The sequence below is a fragment of the Stigmatopora nigra genome, chromosome 14, assembly GCF_051989575.1.
Source record: "Stigmatopora nigra isolate UIUO_SnigA chromosome 14, RoL_Snig_1.1, whole genome shotgun sequence".
Taxonomy (NCBI): Eukaryota; Metazoa; Chordata; class Actinopteri; order Syngnathiformes; family Syngnathidae; genus Stigmatopora; species Stigmatopora nigra.
In genome coordinates, this window is record NC_135521.1 from 10,587,738 (window position 1) to 10,609,109 (window position 21,372).

The window sequence follows — 21,372 nt, forward strand, 5'->3', positions numbered from 1 at the left end:
TTGTTGGGTTAAGACAATCCCTCCACTGGTGGAAAGCAGAGCAGAGACTGAAACAGGTGCAGTGTGTTCATCACATCCTGATGGAGCAAAACCACAGCCAAAAACATATTGGACGTGCTTGCGAACAGATGGCCGATGTTGGCTCACTTTGTCCGGCAAGGAGGAACAGATATAGAAAATAAGGCTTTAATTGTTAATAATGTTGTGATGTTAAAAGCCTTCATGGTAAGAGCAGGCACCCCATGAGTAGCACAATGTGTGGGGAAAAAAATGACAAATCCAGTCAAGTTAAAAGAGAAAGAGCTTTTGAGATAGAAGTATTTGGTTTCCAAGAACGTTCACAGAATAACTCACATTTAAAGCACCACTGTGATTGTGCTTAAGTGATTATTGTTCTCAACAATTTCTTATTTCAAAGAAATCAGATTCATTCCCATTACTTGTGTTTCCATTACTCCGAGTAACTAGAAAAAATGAAAGTTTTAATTGAAAAACTGATAATGGAAATTATCAAATATTAAAATTGACGGTTTTCATTAACTCTTTCATGCAGGGCCATTTTTTACCATGAGCAATGTGGACGACTTCCTAGGGTTCAATCTATTTTGGGGTGCCCAAGAGCCCTCCTCAAATGTTAATTTATTGAATTTTATTTTTGTTTCAGGGTTTTGTCCAAATACATTGCTGTTCATATACCAGCAAATGCTATATATTTATGTTTTCAGTCGATTATGTGTCATATTTTCTCACATTCCTCAGTCACGTGTTCCCCAATCCTTACCTTAAGGTGTACCTTCATCTTCTATGTTTACATTGCAGTTTTATTTCTCCTGTAAGGTCATGCAGCAGGAGCACAGATGGCATCAATATGGCCGACATCTTTCTCCGTCCATTGGATGGAAACTTAAACTTAATCTGTTTAAAAGATAATGAAAATCTAGATTAGGAACAGAGATTTATGCTTTAGGAGATGGCGTAATCAGTGTTTTTTAGAGGGAACTGACAGCACTTTGCGTGGCGAAACCTAGCGGCGTGGTCGGAGCGTTGATGTGACGGTAGATCGGAGATAGAGGACGTTTTCCTCGACTCCTCTCTCCATTGGCTCCTCCTCCTCCTCCACGGAACGAAATTAGTCAGCCAGTCAACGGCCGGGGCACCTGTCAGCCAGATGTGTTTGAGTAATGAGCAAAGTGGAGCATGAAGTAAGCGTTTTGACAAATATGTGGAGAGAAAAATTAATCTCGGGCCTAATTTGACTCCAAATATGTGTTGGACTTTATGGGGATGACTTCAGAGAGGTGCTACATCTTCAACAAATTCATAACCATAAACTGCAATGAAGCATATTTAGTGAGTGCTTGCTTGTTACTCGCATTGTGTTGTTTGTTGCCAGAGCAATTTGAGCCGCTTCCCATTTTATTGATTGGACGGACACAGAGGGCCTTGTCTTAATTGGGGAGGGGCTCCCTTGTAAGCCATGAAAGAAATTATCAGCATCTCACATCTCATCCTACAAGGGGGCAACATGTGTTTAGAATTTAGACTCACATACCTATAGTACCGCCCCAATTCACCAAGCAAACATAAATGGTACCATTTTACTATCTGTGTTCTCTCTAAGCAGCAATGTAGCAAACATGACGCTTAAGAATGTTAATACGTTACTTCAAATATTGCGCATACACTTAATAAAAAGTCCCACGTGGCAAAAGTTTGATCCTGTAATGGAATAGTTTTCATTTCTAGCTATGATTCGAGTTTACTCTTAATAAAAATGTCTCCCATAGGAAATCATAGTAGAAAATATATTTTTTTATATTACCTAGTTGCCTTTAATAACCCTTTATGGGGGACTCATAAATACTCGTTATACTACATAATGCTTAAGATGGTTGGTTATTGAGAGCCATAACCAGAGTGTGTGTGTTTTTATGGTTTACATTTTTTGTTTTTAACGTTTCATTAATCTTTTTTACCCGCTTATCCTTATGAGGATTGCCTAAAGTGGTATATAAACACACATGTACATAATCATATATCTAGCATATCTTTGTCAAGGGTTAAGAAGTGCAAAAATTCTAATTATTCATGTATTTTGATTTTAGACATAGTTATTTGATCCTCTTCTACATAATAAATTCAATTGAAAAATCTAGAGTTTGACTATTTAGTGTCCTTTTCTTCACCTCCCGACTTGTTTTTACATCGTTTAGGGCGAGGACTTCTGGAAAGAAGTATAAGGGTGTGAATCTTTTGTCTAGGTCAGAGAACACGCTTTTCAATGCGGCGGGAAGTATCGAAGCGAACCTCAGCCCAATGACCAACGCCAATGGCATCCTGTGCTACGGCACCGGGGGGAATCTGTATTGTTGACGCTGGACATAAAAGTCACATAAAGTTGCATAATAAGGTTCAAAAAGGAAAAAAAAAGAAGCACGGAGGTCTTTGTAAAATATATGTTCTGACTTTAAGAGTATAAATCAGTGTTCTTTTGATGAGATTCTTCTGGAGCACCCCGGGGTTTACACGGAGTGTGTTTTGCGTGTCGCTTCCACTCCGATGAATCTGGTTGGCTAAATCTGCCCATTCATTTGTTGTGAGAGAGACCCTGACAGTGTACTCCATCCATTTCCTTCCCAGAGGAGCATGACAAGAGGCGGCCTGTGCTGTGCCGCGCGCCAATAAGAGCTATGAGTTGGGTGGTCTGTCCGTCAACAGCAGATTTGAGGCCGGGCCTGAGAAAAGCAGCTCGGCCGTATCACTTTCAAAGGGTGAAACCCAAAGCAGCGGCTGCTCTCCTCAGCCCGCTGTAGCACTCATACGCACAAAGACACCTGTTGTTCGGCTTCCATACGAGGACTGGATCCGTGGAGGTGTTCGCGTTCATGCCATCTTGTTTTCACTTGCTAAGGCTTGCACATGATAAAGTGAGTGGAGGGCTGAAACCGCTTTTTGTCAAAAAACAGCTTTGAACAGAAGGGAATAGCTAAGTGAAATAGAAAAATGGGATTCAATGGAGTTTGCATTAAGGGGTGTACCAGCTGAGGTTGCTTTGTTACTCTAGAGAAAAATCACATTATCATTATTGCAAGAAAAAGCTTTAGGGGAAATCCCTTTATATCAAGTCACTTTCTGTTAATTTTTCTGGCAATTTCTAGTCAGTCCTCTTGATTTAGGTGCTGTATGATTTAGGAATTTATTCTAGGTAACTTCCCGTTAATTTTGAGGCAAACAACTATCGTTTTTGCCTTTCAATTTTTGGACATGTCCTATTGATTTTGGGGCATTCTGGTGGCTCCCGTTTTTTTGGGGGGGACTCCTTTTCATTTTACAGCAATTTTTGGTCAGTCCTTGTTCTGAATGCCAAACAATGCTAAAACAATCCTTACTCAATGAAAAACAATCCTGCTGTTTTTTTTACTTTGAAAATGCAAATAACCAATGTATTATATTATATTGCATTCTGCAAACATACTCTAATCACGGGTGTAATTTCATTGAGGGAAGCCAAGCAGAGGTGAAATTCCCTCAATACTTTTAACGAGAAATGACACATGCAGTCATTTCCTTGATTTCTCTTTGGACACCATTGCTTGGTTGTGTTTCTACTCTGGGGTACAACTGATGGGGTCCCAGGAAAGTCAGATGCTTAATCCATCCACAAGTGTTAATGGCAGTAAATATAACAAATAGTGAAACAATATTGTTAGGGTTGAAAAGCTTACTGTACAATTGTTATTATCTCTTAAAATGTACCATTGGACGTCTATTACCTTCTTTAGTAGCCAATATATTGAGCTTCTGTTGATTGAGCCATAGGATAAAAAGTCAGTGGACCAGTTAAATCTTTCTAGTTCAATATGAACAGCGATGTAATTCGATAAGGCGTTGCCACTCTTTGGGTTCACACACTGTGAGTGGAGGCTTTGTTCCTGTGTCAAAAGGATTTATGGAATCAGATACAAGTTTTCATTTCCTTGTCTGAGGAGATATGGAGAGGATTAGAAGAGGGAATATGTGAGCAAAATCAAATCAAGTTACCAGACACATTTTAGTGCACACGTGTATATATGTGTGTGTGTCTGTCTGTCTGTGTGCACTAAAATGTGTATATGTCCTGTATAATCATTAAAAAGTAAATAAAGTAAAGATTTCATGAAGCTATCATGAAAATATGCAGCCTGTTATTAATTTTTAAAAAACTTTTTTTTAACTCTTTTGGGAATTCAAAGCGTCTAATCTTATAATTCCAGTTAGCAGTGTTGCCACATCATGCAGTAGATGAAAAAGTAAGTAAACATATGTTGCATGTGCAGCACATTAAAGGGTGTAACTGGACAGTCTGACTGGTTTTAATGTAAAAAGACACAAAGTTTCAGTAGTTTGAAGAGAAACGGACATCTGGGGGTTGTTGGTTTGTTGTTTGCAGTGCATGTTTTTGTGCATACGCGCTTCAAAATGTGCACAGAGCAATCTCATCTACATATGTCTTGCCTGCCGTCATGTTCTAAACGTCAGACAAAATTCCTCTTGAATCACTTTTAATTTTAGACACTAAATACATTAGCGGTTAGCGTTGGGATGGGACGGATGACATATGTTCTTTGTCGTTTTTATCCCGCATTTATATGCATTCTCCAACTTTTATTTACGTCATTTTCCAAAAATCCTGAAACATTCTTTTGGCATCATACCACGTCTGCATAGAGTTACTGTAATATAAGAGGGAGCACACCAAAGCACTCCAAACTATTGGAAGGAAATCACAAGTGTAGAAGGTGCTATTTTTTCGAGTAGGAATGCTTTTGGACTCCTGAATTATTTCACCCAAAAAAAAAAAAAAAACTGTCACAACTGTCCCCACTTTTATTCCAAAACTCTAAAGATATTTTCTTAAATCTGTTCGGAATTTGCTAAGTAATCACATTTTGTCACCTTCCGATTTAAGCCAATTTTAAATCTAAATGTTCCACAATAGGTAGAAGCTAAAAATACATATATGCCTTTCTTTTGCTAGAAAAAATAAAGATAATATCCTCTTTTTCTTGTTATTTCAATACATACATATACTAACTAGGTCTGGTTATACAAAAAAGGACACAAGTATCAAAGAGAACATTTTTGAGTTGACAGATTATTCATAAATCATTAAAAAATGAATTGCCCGTGCACACATGACGTGTGCATTGCAATCCCAGAAAAGGCCTGTCTGTTGTCAATCAGAAACTGGATGCAGTTCTGCGGATGCACCTGGCACATAAGGTTTCACTCGCTTGTCCTCTGTCACGGAAAATGTAATGGTGACAAGAACTGGAATTGTTGTGTCATCTTTAAAACAGTCTGTTGTGTGGCATAATAATGGCTTCCACCAAGCGGGTAAGTTGCAAATATCTTCCTGGAGTTTTGCTGCTGCGAATGGGAGCAGACGGCGTGGCTGGCTGCCATGGTGACCATGTCTAGTAGTCTGGTCATTTATTAGGGCCATTATTGACCACTGGTGTGACTCTCAAATCAAAGTCAGGCCTCCAATAAATATGGGGTTATCTATTACTGTCTAATTGGAAGCATCTCTCTTGAGTCTGCTAAGTTTTGTGCCTTTGCGTCACCAAAAACAGATGTGAGTATAAATATTACTGCTTTCTGTTTTTGATTGAAAAGCTGGTCTACTAGAGTCAGGCTGATGACATTTTACTTGCCTGTGAACATATTTTTGATTGGATTTATGAAGTGTCTTCCAACTCCAACTGCATATGTCACATCAAACGTTGGTATTGAACATCTGTTGCTTACTGAACAAAAGTCAAAATGCATGAACTGTTGAGCGGGAACTCATCTAAATACGATAAAATAATGATAATAAGTAAATAAGGACTTTAGAGTGTATTTTATTGAATGTTTCTTCTTATTCTTCACCAATATTCCCCATATTTGGGGCAAGTGATTATTTTTGTCCATAAAACAACGTCTCAAATATTACAATCTATAATTAAATATGTTTTTAGTTATTATGTTTTATATTTGTTGTAATATTATTCTTAATTATTATTAAAAGTAATACAATATTGATTAATAGTAAGATATGAAATGAAAATGAACCAAAACAGAAACAAAGACTGTTATGGCATCAAGTACCACTAAAAAAATATTTTTTGGAGGGGGGATTGGATGACTATATCACTGCCAATGAGTTAAATACATAGCCTGTATTGGTTAAAGATCCCATCCATAGTTTAAAAAGCTGACACCATAGAATGAAGCCCAAAAATCTAAATAAAAAGTCCTAAAACCACAAAAATTTACAATCAAGTGTCCTATGAAATTGCAAGGTGAAATCAGGGCAGAATTATCAATTAGATTAAATTAGATTACTTTATTTATCCCATATTTGATAAAATTCCCCATCACATTAGCAAGACGGTGACAATACAGACAGTCATGTATTATTGAACTCATTCACTCCCATTGTAAATGACAGACATTCTATTTATTTTGAAAACAGATTGTTGTCAGTGGCAACCAAACAGTTAACGAAGACCTCACTTTAACGAACAAGTGAGCAGAGTTTCGGGTGATTTGTTGCTAACCTTTGATTAACCCGATAAGTCATAGAGCGATGCTGAAAAGCAGGAGTCTACCCTACGCCCACCCCCTCCTTTCTGTGGTCCTGTCGCTTCACATTAGCGCCTATAGGGCGCCGCGTCTGGCAATCAGCTCTGCAGTCTAAAACACCTGCTCACGTTAGGCACTTTCCATGGAATCATGCAGTAATTCCATCAGGAATTGATTGGAGTGGTGGAGGGGGAAAATGGGAATGGGGGAAAACAACTATGCGACTGCACGTACAGTAAAAAAAAAAAAGTAGACTCCACTGGAAAGAATGCCACCATTTGTTTTCTCAACTTCGAGAAAAATGTCTACGTTTCAACTGCTGGAGATCAAACATTTGGGGATATCAGATGGTCTACATGTATTGCTAGTGAGATTGTATAATTACTGGCAGTAGGGGGGGAATATTTAATGGATCCCCCGAGGCGCTGGTGTCAAAGCCAAGGCCGAAATGTGGCTGGCCTCATCATTTTATGTGGTCAATTTAAAGGTGCAATGAAATACTTGAGCAGGAAAATGATTGCAGACCACATTTTGGACACAAATCCATCCAAAAAAATGACAGAAAAAGGCTTAATAATGAAATTAGATCCTAGTTTGTCTTCCTTTTTCAGCTGCATTGGCTCCGATGACTAAAAATCTCCTGACAATAGATGTCAAAGCCAGAATGAGCTGCAGATTTTTTTGTATTCTGCTAGCAGAATTCTCTTTTGCCGTGTGAAGGTTCTGTCATTATGTCAAAATATGCTAGGTACTGCGGTATTAGAAAGCCTGAAATGATTATCAATAGTCACATCACCACCAGAAATTTGGAAAAAAAAGATGAATTTCAGATGAATTATTTTAGGTGGAACAACTATGAGATGGTAAAAAATACATTTGTTTTCTACATGCAAAATTACATTAATGCAGTCATTTTCCTTTCTTGACATGGTACCTTTATGCTAATATAAAATGTCAACTAAATGTTTTTTTTTTTTTTTTTGGTAAAAGAAAGAAGGTTAGAAGATCACCAAAAGATTTTGGAAGAAATTGAGCTACCTACCGAAAAAAAGACGAATCCAAAACACCCAAAGTAGCAAAAAAGGAAAAAGTTTCATGTTTTAAAATGAGAAATAAAGCCTATAAATGTGGGCTGAAACATTTGCTGGCCTTCTAATTACAAATAATGAATGAATAAATTCTGACTTTGTTAACAATTAAAATTTCTAAGAGGGCTAAATAGTCTCAAGATTAGTTAACTTGCGTTCGTGACTGACAAATTTCAAACATCTGAACAGCGTTGTATTTTCTTTATAATATGGGGACTGTCTTTAATAATACCCGTGAATAGAGCTTCAGCCGTGTTGAATTTGACGAAATCATGGCTTTCATCAAGTTTTGATGAGTCTCTACTTGATGTAAAGCAACATAACAGATTTGACACGAATCTTTTCAGCTCCTCATACAACTTGAGGTATTTCCTGGCTGGTGTCAGCTGTTTTTGGACGACTTGATTCCTTTTTTAAAATTCCTCCCCATAGCGCCTCCTTCTTTAGACACTTTTACAATCCATCAAGATTTGTTCTGACTTTTCCTCGAATGCCAACATGTTTTCATCTACATCGGCGCAACAAGCGCCCTTTGTTTGAATTGCACTCGTTACGCTGATTGTGCGCCACAACACAAGTATTTACCCGCCATTGCGAGCTGTGAATGCACAATATCAGGGAGGCATGAAGAACCACATAATGATTGTACGCACGTGCATCTGATTACACGCAAACCAGTTTACTGGAAGAGCATTTTGGTACGTGCTGACTATTTCGATTTTCCTAACAACAGCAGCCAAAGTGGCGGTGAAGTAATTCATTCAATTTTGACAATAAAGCTGTTCATATAAAGTTACTGTGTATAATTTACATGACACCAAAAGGAGGACGCTATCACACATTCAGTAAGGAAGGAAAAACCACGACATCCTTAATGCTATGTGTACTAGAGTAGTATTTAGAATAACACTTTTGAAGACACGTGATTTTTTTGTAGTGCATTGCACAAAGCAAAATAATGATGGCTTCAAATGTGCTAACTAAATTCACGGAAAAATAAATCAATGCAAAAATGACAAAACCCAGTTCGTCTATGCAAAAAAACCCTAAAACTGAGTATTAAAAAAAGAGTAAAATGTCTAATACAGGTGACACTAAAGCTTTTTTTTTGATTGCCTTAAAAATATTTGAGAGCATAAACAATATTTGCTTAAGACAAAGAGTCCAGGACCAACAACAATAAAATAACCTCTATAATTAGACAGCATGTGGCTAATATACACCAAATATATTTAGTAAAGGATGAATAAAGCGTTATTGTCCTAGGTTTGTTATGTTCCTGCTCTTCACACACACACATAATACTATGTGCTTACGTTGCCCTCTCAACTTGCAAAGACATGATGTGATAATGTCGTCTTCCATCTAGCAGGTATTCTATGTGCTCTACACACACGCACACACACAAACACACACACAAACATGCACATCACACTATCCCCTTGTGATGATGGGTAAGAAAGAAAAACATTCCTCAGGGGTAAAGATGCCCTGAAGCAGTGAGTGTGTGTGCAATTACTTGATAAAACAGATTCAATCAGTTATCCTCCCTCCGAGCAATCATGCACAAAATACTCTCAACCACACTCGTTAAACACAATTTTAGCTTGCAATATTTTTTAGTACAGTATATGAACATTAAGATACATACCTAAAGCAAATTCATTGGGTGAAATTGTAGTTATGGTTTTATTCAGAAGGTCATTATTTCTGAAAGCAGGGGTTGCCATTGTTTTTAAACTAATGGATTATTAGCGAATGAATGGTGAACTTTTTTTTACTATTATTAATGTATTAATTATTGAGAGGCACTGTCGCATAAAATTGTCCAAATTCTTTGTTTTGAATGCATTTATTATTGTTATTAAAAAAGGTGTATTTTTCCCAAGGTATTTAAACATGATAAAACAAAATATATATTTTTTTAAATCCGATTTTTTTTCTTTTAAAAGAAGAAAACAAACTGCAGTTCTTGATATTCCATTGAGGGCTAAATACTTTGTATTTAAATTTCATTTTAGCCAGCTAGCCGCACATGATTTATTGTACTTCTGTGGGCCACTCAAAATGAGGCGGGGTCGATCTAACCCAAGTGCCTTGAGTTTGAAACCTGTCCCATAAAGGATAGATATTTCTTCACTCCCAAAGCATTGTGGGTGCTGCAGAGTAAGTCCAGGTGGATGACATCAGCTCTTGAGTATCACTTCAGGTGATGCCTTGTCATGTGCACAGTGTTTATGTAGTGCATGGACTCACGTAGCAGCCACGGAAGACTGCTTGGTGGTTTGCGGTAGAGGGGCGGGGACGGGAAGGGGCGGGGACGGTGGGCATTGTGTGGAGACATATCAGCCCCCCAAAAAAACATGTTGTCAAGGCAATATTGAGCGTGTTCCCTCACGCCCGTGACTGGCAGCGGGAGTGTTTCCAAAGAGCTGCTGCTGTTTCTGCACTTAAACACCTGCGACACACAATATGAGCACAGCCTGGGAAAAGGACGCTTGTGCTTCCCTCGGGGAACAAAGGGGAATGTTGGGGGGCATGCATGTGTGTGAGGCCCGAAGGAGTGTTGCCTCCTCGTCCAGTATGCGCTGGGAGAGTGTTGAGCTGGACTTGCAGGATGTTTTTATAAGGGAGTCCATCCTGTACTGTTTACAGGTGCTGGCAGGCTTTAGTAGTGTGATGGGGAAGCTGATGTGACATGCAAGGTGGATTCAGACTGTTTGGATCTTTTTTTTAGGGCATTTCGTGAAATAAGTTATGACAGACCGAGTTCTCATAAGGTAGCCAATTACTCTGACGATTATAAATTGAGAGGAAGGGATTTTACATTACTGGATCAACTGGAAATACACTGATACTGTAACAGGGAAAGCACAGATTCATTTTTTTTATCCTTGTTAGAAAACTGCAAGTGTTGAAAAGAATTAGAAAAGATATTTACATTCACCTTTAGAGGTTTTAGTGTATTTTAAGGGATCCTGAAAATACACACGAATCATAAATTTCCAATTTATATATATATATATATATATATATATATATATATATATATATATATATATATATATATATATATATATATATATATATATATATATATATATATATATATATATATATATATATATATATATATATATATATATATATATATATATATATATATATATATATATATATATATATATATATATATATATATATATATATATATATATATATATATATATATATATATATATATATATATATATATATATATATATATATATATATATATATATATATATATATATATATATATATATATATATATATATAATCAGTTGTAGCTAGGCTTTGGTACTGAAAGCATTGATGTTGTGCACATCCCAAAAAAACTAGCGCTTTGGTTCACCCCGCCAGGCCTCAGGGGAACCTCCATTTTCCCCACGAGGAAACAAACCCTTACACTAACTTCTCCTAGGTCTGTCGAGGGGGGAATAAATAAATAAACAAGGGAACTCCACATCATAAGATTTTAATTGGCGTTAGTGGCTTGACTGTGGCTCGCCTGTGGTTAGTGCGGTCAGGCCAATGTGGAGTAGAGCAACCACCGGATGACTTTAAAACACTGGCGCGCTCTCGAAGAAACACACACAATTTAATAATGACACTCATATTTAAAGGCCCGGATTACTACACCGCAGCGGTCGGCATTTCCTCGATGTAACCGCTTGACGAAATCCATCTTCCTCATTACAACACGTTAAATGGGAGCAAACGCGCCGCTAAACATGCCCACAAAAATGCCCCAAAATATGTCTCAGAATAGGTCAGCTTGTTTTTGTTGGGACTCTCTTAGGCTTTCCCCTTCTTCTTCTTTCCCCCCGAGCTTGTTCCCTTTGATGTGTTTTGACTTTGTGGTCCTTGTGGTCTGGATCTGTGTGTGGCTCACTTGCTATTGAGAGTCAAATATGATTTTGGCAATTTTGCATTCTCGCTGGGAAAATTTGAGGAGAACTGACTTGCAAAATGTTCAATCCTAGTACCAACTTAAACCCATTTGTTTTAAACGCTATATATTTTTCAACTAATTTACTGCCAGCCCAGGAAACAGAGTACATATGTGCTGCGTTAATTAGTTCAGCTTGAACCCAGTTATCTGCCTTTTTACATTAATGACATAGACAAAATATATGTCAAACTCTTCTTACAGCACCCTTAGTGATCTATGTTTACTGTAAATATGTCTGCATGCTTCTATTATGAGATAGTGACATAATTAAATAACAATCCACTGCATACAAAAAGCTCAATTGTGTCTAGCCACAAATCTTTCATGTACAAGCGAAAGGCATTAAAAGTCTCTAACAAGAATTTGAGCTCCTTTCACACATCTGCTGATGCCATTCACCAGCCACTAGTATTTTCTTACCTATTTATGAGAGACCCAAAGATCTCTCCTAATCCCTCAGCCTCAATTATTGAAGAGAAGCACGCCGTCACCATAGAAATCCACTATGAGTAACAGAAAAACAAAACAAGGACTGGAACAGGATAAGGAGGAAACAATAGAGACAATTCTCATTGGTAATATTAAACAAAAAAAAAAGGAATCTTGCACAAAAGCGTCAAGATGGAGTATGTGACGCATTGAGTGTGCGGGTTTTCCGCTTACGCCAATGAGTCCCAGGGGTACATTAATTCTAAAGCTGCCTCTGTATGTATTTCCTGACAAGAGTAGAAAATCTTATTAAAAAAAGCATTAGAGTGAAGTTAAGATGGACTACATGAATATTGTAGTATTGTATTGTAGTTTATTGTATGCCTCTCTGCCATAATGCAAAATGCATTAAAAAATCTGATTATATATCATGTTTTACTGTAACATATTAGTATTTTATTAGTACAAATATTTTAGTGTGCTAACTTTTTAGAATATCTTGTTGCTCAATTATTTTAAAACTGTTTTAAGACTGTATATTCGCATTAGCCTAGAAGGCAAAATGATCAAGTTTCATTATATACATATATACACATATAAAAATATATATATGAAGGTCTTGTATAATGATTTGGTGCCACTGATTGCATACATTTCACAAAAAAGAGTCATAATTTGTATATAAAGAGGTCATATGACCCAAAATATTCACTTTCCCTATAAAGATCAAGTGTCAATTTTTCAAAAGCTGTCCACGGAATGTTAAAAAAAAACATACTATGTAGTATTTTTTTTCTTAACAACTTAAAATACTCTCCAAGTGCAATACCACAAGTATCAGGACTTTCTTTGCCATCATAAAATCGTCCGATTAAACTAAAAAAGATTTAACGTCTATTTCCATCAATGGCATTTGTCTAGTGCAACAATCCAGGGCAAAAGATTTTCTCCCATAGAAAGCACAAGTCCATTAGTTTACACCTTGTATAACTATGAAACACTTTACACGTTTTGGCTCAAAGCCTCTCTTTAGTCCTTATTGACCAGTAAAAAAAAAGCCCAATAGCCCTGTGGAAAATCAAGGTAGTCCACCCGCGTGTGAAATCGAACAGCAGCATCAGAATGGGCGAGACAAAACTCATCAAACGCTCCACGTGTTCGGAGAAATGAATCCATGGAAAAGACACATAATCCTCATTACAAAGGGGGCTTGCCGACGCCTTTTATGACACATGTGAGCGCTTGAACAATTATATATTCGCTAATCCTATCGAGTAGTTTGCAGGGCGCCCTCTGGAAGCTTAACCTTGCAGTTCTTATGGAATATCCCAATGCAAACAGGAAAATGTCATGTTTCTGTTGTGTCTCTGTAAATGGGGAATGTGTTTGAACACACTAACAGTTGCCACAGTTTCCCCTTTGATGTTAACTGTGCTTATTATTATGATCATTACATTTCTCGTGCTATGGTTACAGAATATTTGACACTTCTTGTCATGGGGACATCATTTCAATAAGTGTAAATATTGACTGTAATAATGGAGATTGTGCAGTTGGAAGAATAATATGGGGGCGTCGGCTAAAAACGTGGAAAGGAGATTTAGTGAGATTTTGAGAAAAAGACGGACGACGTAGTTTGCAAAAATGCTTTAAGCGAAAACGATAGAAAATATTTTTTCAAAGACAAAAATCAAACATCACAACTGTCTGTGAGTGCACATGTTTTAGTAACATTGATGGCATAAGACATCCAATCCATCTTGACTGGTCATTTTGCCCCTTCCAGTCAAGGTGGATTGGACGTTAAGAGCTGTCAATGACAGCCATTGAGTGGCCAGTAAAGGTTTTAAAAAAAGGATGTTTTTAGGAGTTGACGTTTCTCTCTAAAGTGTGTGAAACAGCAGGTGTAAATGATTCTTCCACCATTAGACTTTGAGGCAATTAAGAGAGGTCGGGTAGCAATTTGTGAAGCACTGAACGTTGCCAACAGTTCTGGAGTACAAGTCAGAAGTGTTATGGAGAACCCCAGGGGCCAATTACAGGTTACTTTGTTTGATGTTGACTGATCTTTCCTTTTCATTAACACCTTGGCTAAAGAAGTGACCTCACCTCCAAAAAAATATTTGACATTTTAGTCACGTGTTAGCTCGGCATTTGGCCCGCAATGCCAATGAGTGCAAATGCAGTGCAATCACTGGTACATGCATTGAAACAAAGCTTGGCTGTGGGGAAGGGAAACATTAATTCCTGTGGCGCACAGAAACAGGAGAAATATTCCTTCTAACTCTCATCGACAAATGACTCAAGCGATGCATGTGAAGTTTGAAGGAAACGTTTGTGTAATGACTTTTCTTTCTCGTTAGGACTTTCAAATGTAGGAAAAGTTGGCTTTGTTTTCCATGGACTGGACTTGAATAAGTCTAGGAGTTGAAGCTACTATTTTGGCTTTGCTGACAAATTGTCAACATTTCAAGCATTGTAGTGGCATTTTTATAGTAGGGCATGTTTTACTTAAAATCTTTTTATGGAGAGGAAGGAAAAAGTAATAGTGATTTCTATTTAATTCAGTTGGAAAGACACCATATTGAATCATCATCCTATGTTAATATTCAACAGAGATTTTTTTTAACCTTAAATTTGATTAAAACCAAGACAGAAAAGTTTAAGTAATCAGAGAATACTATATATGAAATTATTGAATACTACTGTGCAGGCTTAGAAAGTCCAGTTCCAGTTTGTTAATGTTTTTCTGTCTCTATTTGCTATGAGATTGTTTGCTGACCAGTCAAGGTGAAGCTGGGATAGACTCAATTTCCCCCCTTGACCTTGTATAGGATAAGCAGTAAAGAAAATAGATGAATACATGTTTTGTACAGAATCTGAAATGCGCAAGATTGAAAAGCACTCGTTGACAAGGCAGAAGCCACACATCTTGTCTCGTTTGTGCTTTGGAAAGATAACAAACAAATGAGAACATAACTTCCTTGGCAGTGCTTTTTAGTGGTTCCCGTCAGCTATATTCAGCATTTTATTGTCTCCCGACTAATTGTTTTAGCAGCATTTGCTCTGTTTTAGTGTTCTCATCGTTACCGTCTATGGGCAATGTCATTGGTTTTGAGAAAAATCTCTCTTGAGTTTTGAAAAACCACTACTGGTTTCAACATTTCGATTTATCGGACGGAGAATTAATGTTGTTCGATCGTGTCAACGAGATTGGACAGAGTTTGTGTTTGTGAGGAGGAGAAGAAGTGCAAACTGTGTGCGTGAGGTCCTGCTAATGCACTTCTTCAACACACCGAAAAGCATAAAGTGTCTCTCGGAGGAGCAAGTCTCCATTCTGCCTATCACTCCATTAGCAGCCTCACTGCTTGACTCAGGCCAATGTGTAAAACAGCTGTGGAAAAGGCCTCATGGCTTTTCTTTAACGCTGTGTCCCTTTAGATATGTTTTTCCTACTCTCCCCATTTTTATCAGAAGTTGAGAAATTCCCACCCACTCCTGTCATGTAAGACTGGTTTCCCTCCAAGTATGACATGATCAAGTACATCTGGATTAAGTTAGGGTGGGGCACCCTGCGGAGATAGAGTGGACTGGAACGACATGACTGAATCGATAAAGTCTCATTAACACATTTGGGCTGATGGAGTGCAAGGAACACTTTATTGTGTAGCTCAGGAGGCTCGTGTGGAAGGAGCTGCTGTGCTGACGCAAAGACGACGCATATATTTTAACACTGTTTTGATTTGGTTAACCTCGGGATCAATATATCGGCACTGTCTCACTTCTTACTGGATTTGTAGATCATTCGGGGGTTTTGAAATGTAATTTTCTGACTAGAGGAGTCTTTTACGAGCAACTTTTCTATTGTCCTTCACAATTTATGGTCAAAGCTATTGCTTAAAAAAATAATTTCCTGCAAAGTCTTTGAATATTTAGAGATAAAATTACATGTTTTGTATTTCTGTGTGTTTTGCACCACTAAAGGGGGTTACAATGATGGTGAATGGGAACAATGTGATGATGACCATGGAACTGGAATTAGAACATTATGTAGAAGAGTGGTAACATGGCCAGTCCGGTAAGAATGGGTGTGCATACATTTGACATCAATAATGAAAGAAGTATGTACATTGCTAAGTGCACTTCAAATTGCTTTTATGTGAGGACATGGACTTCCTTACCACAATATTGTAAAGTTTGAATTGTAAGATCAGGTCATGTTGACTACAGTATTATAGTACCTGAAATTAACCTCAAATATCATAATTTGCATTGAAAATAAGAGGCGAGCAAATGTGCTTGTATCAAGGGCTCAGAACAATGTGACATAGTAATAAAGAGAGAGAGGAAACATATTGTAGGTGGCCAGGTTTCCTGGTTCAGAAGTTCTATGATTCAACGACCTTTAATAGCAACGCCCAGATGACATTTAGCTTGTGAATGACATTTCCTTATGTGTTCATTCAATATTTCCATTCTTTTCTCTTATCTACATATGCAAACATTCTTTACCATAAAATATATGGGTGAATACTGATGGGATCTTAACATTACTATTGAATGGGTACTTTTTTGTTCATGTAATTATTTATGCAAGAGGATATCAATCCATAAGTGCAATAACTTTTCCCTTCATGACATTTTTCTGGGAGGCCTCAGATTTGCTTCCCCACCTCCTTTTTCTTACATGCATTGAACACCAAGTCCAGGACCTATTATGGGTTCTCTGTTTGATGCTAATGCACAGCAATCAGACTAATTTCCCATGGCAGTCCAGAAGAAACATTTCATAAGGAGCAAAAACAAAAGTTGGAAAGCAGAATCAATCTCATTAATCACAGACAGGAATCTGCAATTACTGTCTGTTTTCTATTAGAGTCAAGCGTGAGCGGCGTACAGGGATGGGGATTATCAGGCCGCTGTTCTGACCTCAGTTGTCCTCACCATGACCAGACAACAAAGGTCCCAGTAAAGTTATGACCAAAACACCTGCAAATCTGTCTGATTTAGGGTAGATTGATTCTGGCTAACAAGAACCCAACTAATTCATTCCAAGCTTTATTGTATGAACTGTGGAGACGTGTTTGCATCATCACCAGACACTTATGATGGCAGGCAATCAGATTCCAAACCGGTGCCGTCATACGCACTGTTTCTCAAGACCAACGTTTGCAAGAATGGTCTTGCAGACTCAGGAGAACAGATTTGTAAAGTTCAGATTGGAAGTGTAGTGGGGGAAACAATCATTTACAATGGTCTTTGCAAATCGCAGGGCAAAAGGAGACAAACCACCATTCACGCTCACACCCATACCTAGGGGAAATTTAGAGGGTCCAATCAGCCTACCATGCATGTCTTCGGAATGTGGGAGGGAATCGGAGTACCCGGAGAAAAGCCACGCACGAATATGGTAACTCCACACAGGTGGACCGACCTGGATTTGAACCCAGGTACCTTACTATGAAGCCGACACGCTACCCACTCATCTGCCGGGCCGCCTTAATGACAGTAACCTTTGAGAATTTAATCATCTATTGTATTACAAGTCCTGACTCAAGAACATAGTATAGAAGCTAACAAACCAGAGTTTACACAAGTACTACAACACGATGCAATACCAATGGTGAAGGGGATGGCATCAAACCAGTATTCATCCAATTTTTACCCCTAGTTTAGACAGACAAGCATTCATACAAACACCTATGGGCAATTTGGCATCTTGACTTTTGTTATTGTTTAAAAGAATTTGGCACAAGGAAGCACATACCTTGCATATTAGACACAGTGGAAAGTCAGTCCCGGTGTCTAGCCAGTTTGCAAATTTAAACCCAAAAGTACAGAAGGAGCATTCACACTTCTCTATCGGTTCATAGATAATTATAGCGTTTTGATATAAGGTCGCAATGGACTTTGGTGTAACTGCTACAATATCTTTATGAAACAGAGATAAAGAGAGAAGACGATAAATGGCGATTAAGTGGAGAATGCTGTGAACAAGGTAGAGACACAAAACACAAATTTGTTTATAAATTCTGCTCAAGAAAAAGGTCAAAACAGCCTCAAGATTGAAAGCAAGTTCCACTATTGTGCGAGAGTGGGCCATCGGGGAGATGTGTGAGGCGTGATAGGTGTACGAGGGCGTTGGCGGTGAAAGCTAAACGTTTCGGCTGATGTCCAAGCTCACAACGCAAGTCCTGCTGTGCTGGGACGGTAAGTGCGTACGTGATGTGTGTCAGAGGGCAGGAATGGGGGTCCAAACACACGGGAGGGCTATAGATTTAAGTTGTACCCCTCCTTTATTTCTATAGCATTCTCTTCCTTTCACCTCTCTTTACTGGACAGACTTTGATTTAGCACTGCTGGTTTTGCCATATTTTTCTTGGCTGATGAATATGGAAAATCCAAAGTAACAAAGCACTTGCTGATGCCCAAATGTAGGGATTGAACTTCTTTAAGTGATTTTAAAAGATGGAGAATATCTTTAGGGGTGACACTGGCACTTTAATCCCCCCCCCCCCCCCCCCCCTAATCCTTAACTCAACACAGAGCTCTCGTGCAAAGGCACACATTTAATGCCCAAGCTCTCCCGTTGTACAGATGCACTGACATCACTTTTAGACAAGTCCATGTTCAGCCACCTGACGACTAGCCGAGAGGTTGAATTTATTGTCATGGATACAGAAACACAATTGCATAAACAATGCTTGTCTTTGCCTTGCACTGCCTCATAGGCCGGATGATTTTTTTTTAGACATGCACGTTCGTGCAATGCACTTTTTACACAAGAGCAGGTAGCTCAACACTTGCAAATGGAGCTGAGAAGGATGCCGATAGATGGACCGCTTGGCCAGGATCAATAGTTACTCATTATTTTCATCTTAGATGACTATCCAAGTAAAAACATTCTTTCTGATTCTGTTAGTGATTCACGTATATTAGCACATACTTGCACTTGCATCAGCCCTAATGAAGCGACTCAATTTCTCAACGAGGGTCACTAGAGGTGTGTGTATGTGAATATTTTGTGCCATCACTGATTGGAGGAGGTTTTTACTGTCACGAGGGGACTCGCAAGGTCTCTTTTGAAGCCACGACAACGTTTTTCCGAGCAGCTGTCTGTCAGTCTGGCGAGTGGCTCTTGACAGCACTGAGAGTGTAACACTGAATCCAGCGTGAGGGAGAGAGAGAGTAAGTCAGCTGCCAGGCTTCACATGACACTGCCAGTGGAAAGATGGAACTTTGAAAAGACATCAGTGGAAAGACCTTCAATGGAAGTCACTTTTCCACTACTGATAAAAGTCGGTTTTGATGAAAAACATTCCACGCGCATAAATACACAAATATGTCTTCAGAGATGATGCAAAAAAAATTAAATGGCTTTTAAATGATGTCATCATTTTGAAAATTATTCAATTAAAAGCTGGTCTCCAATCCAGGTGGGCTTTAAAACTTTGAACAATTTATTTTGTTCATTCATACTGAAATGTGACAAGCTTATATAATTAGAGCTATACAACAAAGTGATACTTTTACAGCAAGAGGACTCTGGTGGTATTACCTGTATGTTCATTGTTGGTAATACAGGTCATATATTTAAGCAAGTGTATTTGATTGTCCTTAGGCTAAAAATGATTACACTTTTATGCATCATCTATTTCATCTTTGTATTCACTCTGACGTGCATATCCCAAACCAATCTGTCTTTCTTTATATTTATTCCGCTCACACAGACTGACTTTTGAATGATGGAAACATCTCTTAAGTATCTGCTAAGGAATGTCATCTGCAAGGATAAATCCAGAACTTTTCCATGCAGAGTTTGGAAAATGGTTAGTCAGATTTTTTTGCATTTAAGGATACGAAAAACAAAGCAAAAATATAAAAGCAGAAATCAAGATTATGTTCATTTCTCTTCCACTTTGTTTTGTATGTTGTAAGGTACACTATCTAATTATACATTTTCAACTTGATTTTTCCCATCATTAAAACTTGAAACTCAAATATTACACCAGCAATGTACAAATTACGCAAATTAATTCCTAAAATATAAACTGATCAAGGTCTCTGTATTCTTGGATCTCTTTAAAATGTTTGTAATTCCATATATTGTAGCCAATGACAATTAACAAAAGATATTCATGAATCATTTCATGGCGATGGCCAAATCAGCCTTGAGTGAGAGCGTGACTTTTTGTAATGAAAGGTCCTGTAACGGACAGTGTAATTAGTGTCCTCGGCGTGGCGCGGCCATGTAAATAAATGACTGTGATTGTTGAAGACACACCGGTCTCCACCCTTGAGCAGATGTATTTTCACACATGCAGGGTGAGGTGTGAGCAATTCCTCCTCCACCCTGTCATTGTTTGTTCTACTGTTACGTGTGAATATGCGGCGAGCAGAAATTTAAGATCTTTTCTAATTCTTGCTCCACTGAATACTGTCTGGTGATGTCATACCAACCCAGTAACTGTACAGATGTCCACCATGTCCATTCTGACAATATCCCAATGTGAATTCCAGTTAAATAGCATACATTATTCATAGGCCAAGTTCAACAAGACACATGCAAATTCTCATCAGTGTTAGTTATTATAAGAGTTTAAGAGGTAGAATGTGTTTTGTTTTTCTGTTTTATGTGAGATTGCAAATGTTTTGTGCTTTGAAATTGCAGCAAAGTTTTGACCCACTAATTAGTGCAGTCCTCATGTGTGATGTTCATAGACTTACCTTTTGTATGAGTGAGGTCATGTGGAAGACCTGATGATGTCCTGGATGTGCCCCAATGTCAATATGAATACAGACTTTCCAATATGAACTTCATATTGACTTCAAACGAATGCAGACATGATGAATTTCTGGTCCAGACACAAAAGCATGCAGGGAATGGAATGGAAATCCTATCAAATCCAGTTCTGCATCTTGTGGCTGTGAAGAAAATAACAGCAAAAACAACAGTTTTTAAATGCACAACACAACTGGAGTGAACTCATATTTATGTACCCAAATTGGGGGAAATGGTCTCATTTGCAGCCGACCTGAATTGGGTTCGTCAAATTGAGAATCATCAATTTTCTGACAATGATATTTATAATAATACACCGTTTTTTCCTCACAAATAAAAGATGTTCCAAACTCTCCAACACAGGCACAAAAAACACAATTAAACCCGCCATAGATTGAACAAAACTGGGTGCTACTTGTCAAATTTATGAATACCTCTGAAAGCTGCAGAGTAGTAGATCAAGACAT

The 21,372-nt window shown here is 38.0% G+C and overlaps 1 long non-coding RNA gene across 1 annotated transcript; it reads right to left on the reverse strand.

Moving 5' to 3' along the window:
- Positions 1-797: 797 nt before the first annotated feature.
- LOC144206993 (uncharacterized) lies at positions 798-21,043 on the reverse strand. Its single transcript, XR_013328536.1, has 3 exons — positions 20,851-21,043; positions 1,005-1,157; positions 798-915 (listed from the first exon to the last, which is right to left on the reverse strand). It is a non-coding gene; the product is annotated as an uncharacterized LOC144206993 (long non-coding RNA).
- Positions 21,044-21,372: the final 329 nt, after the last annotated feature.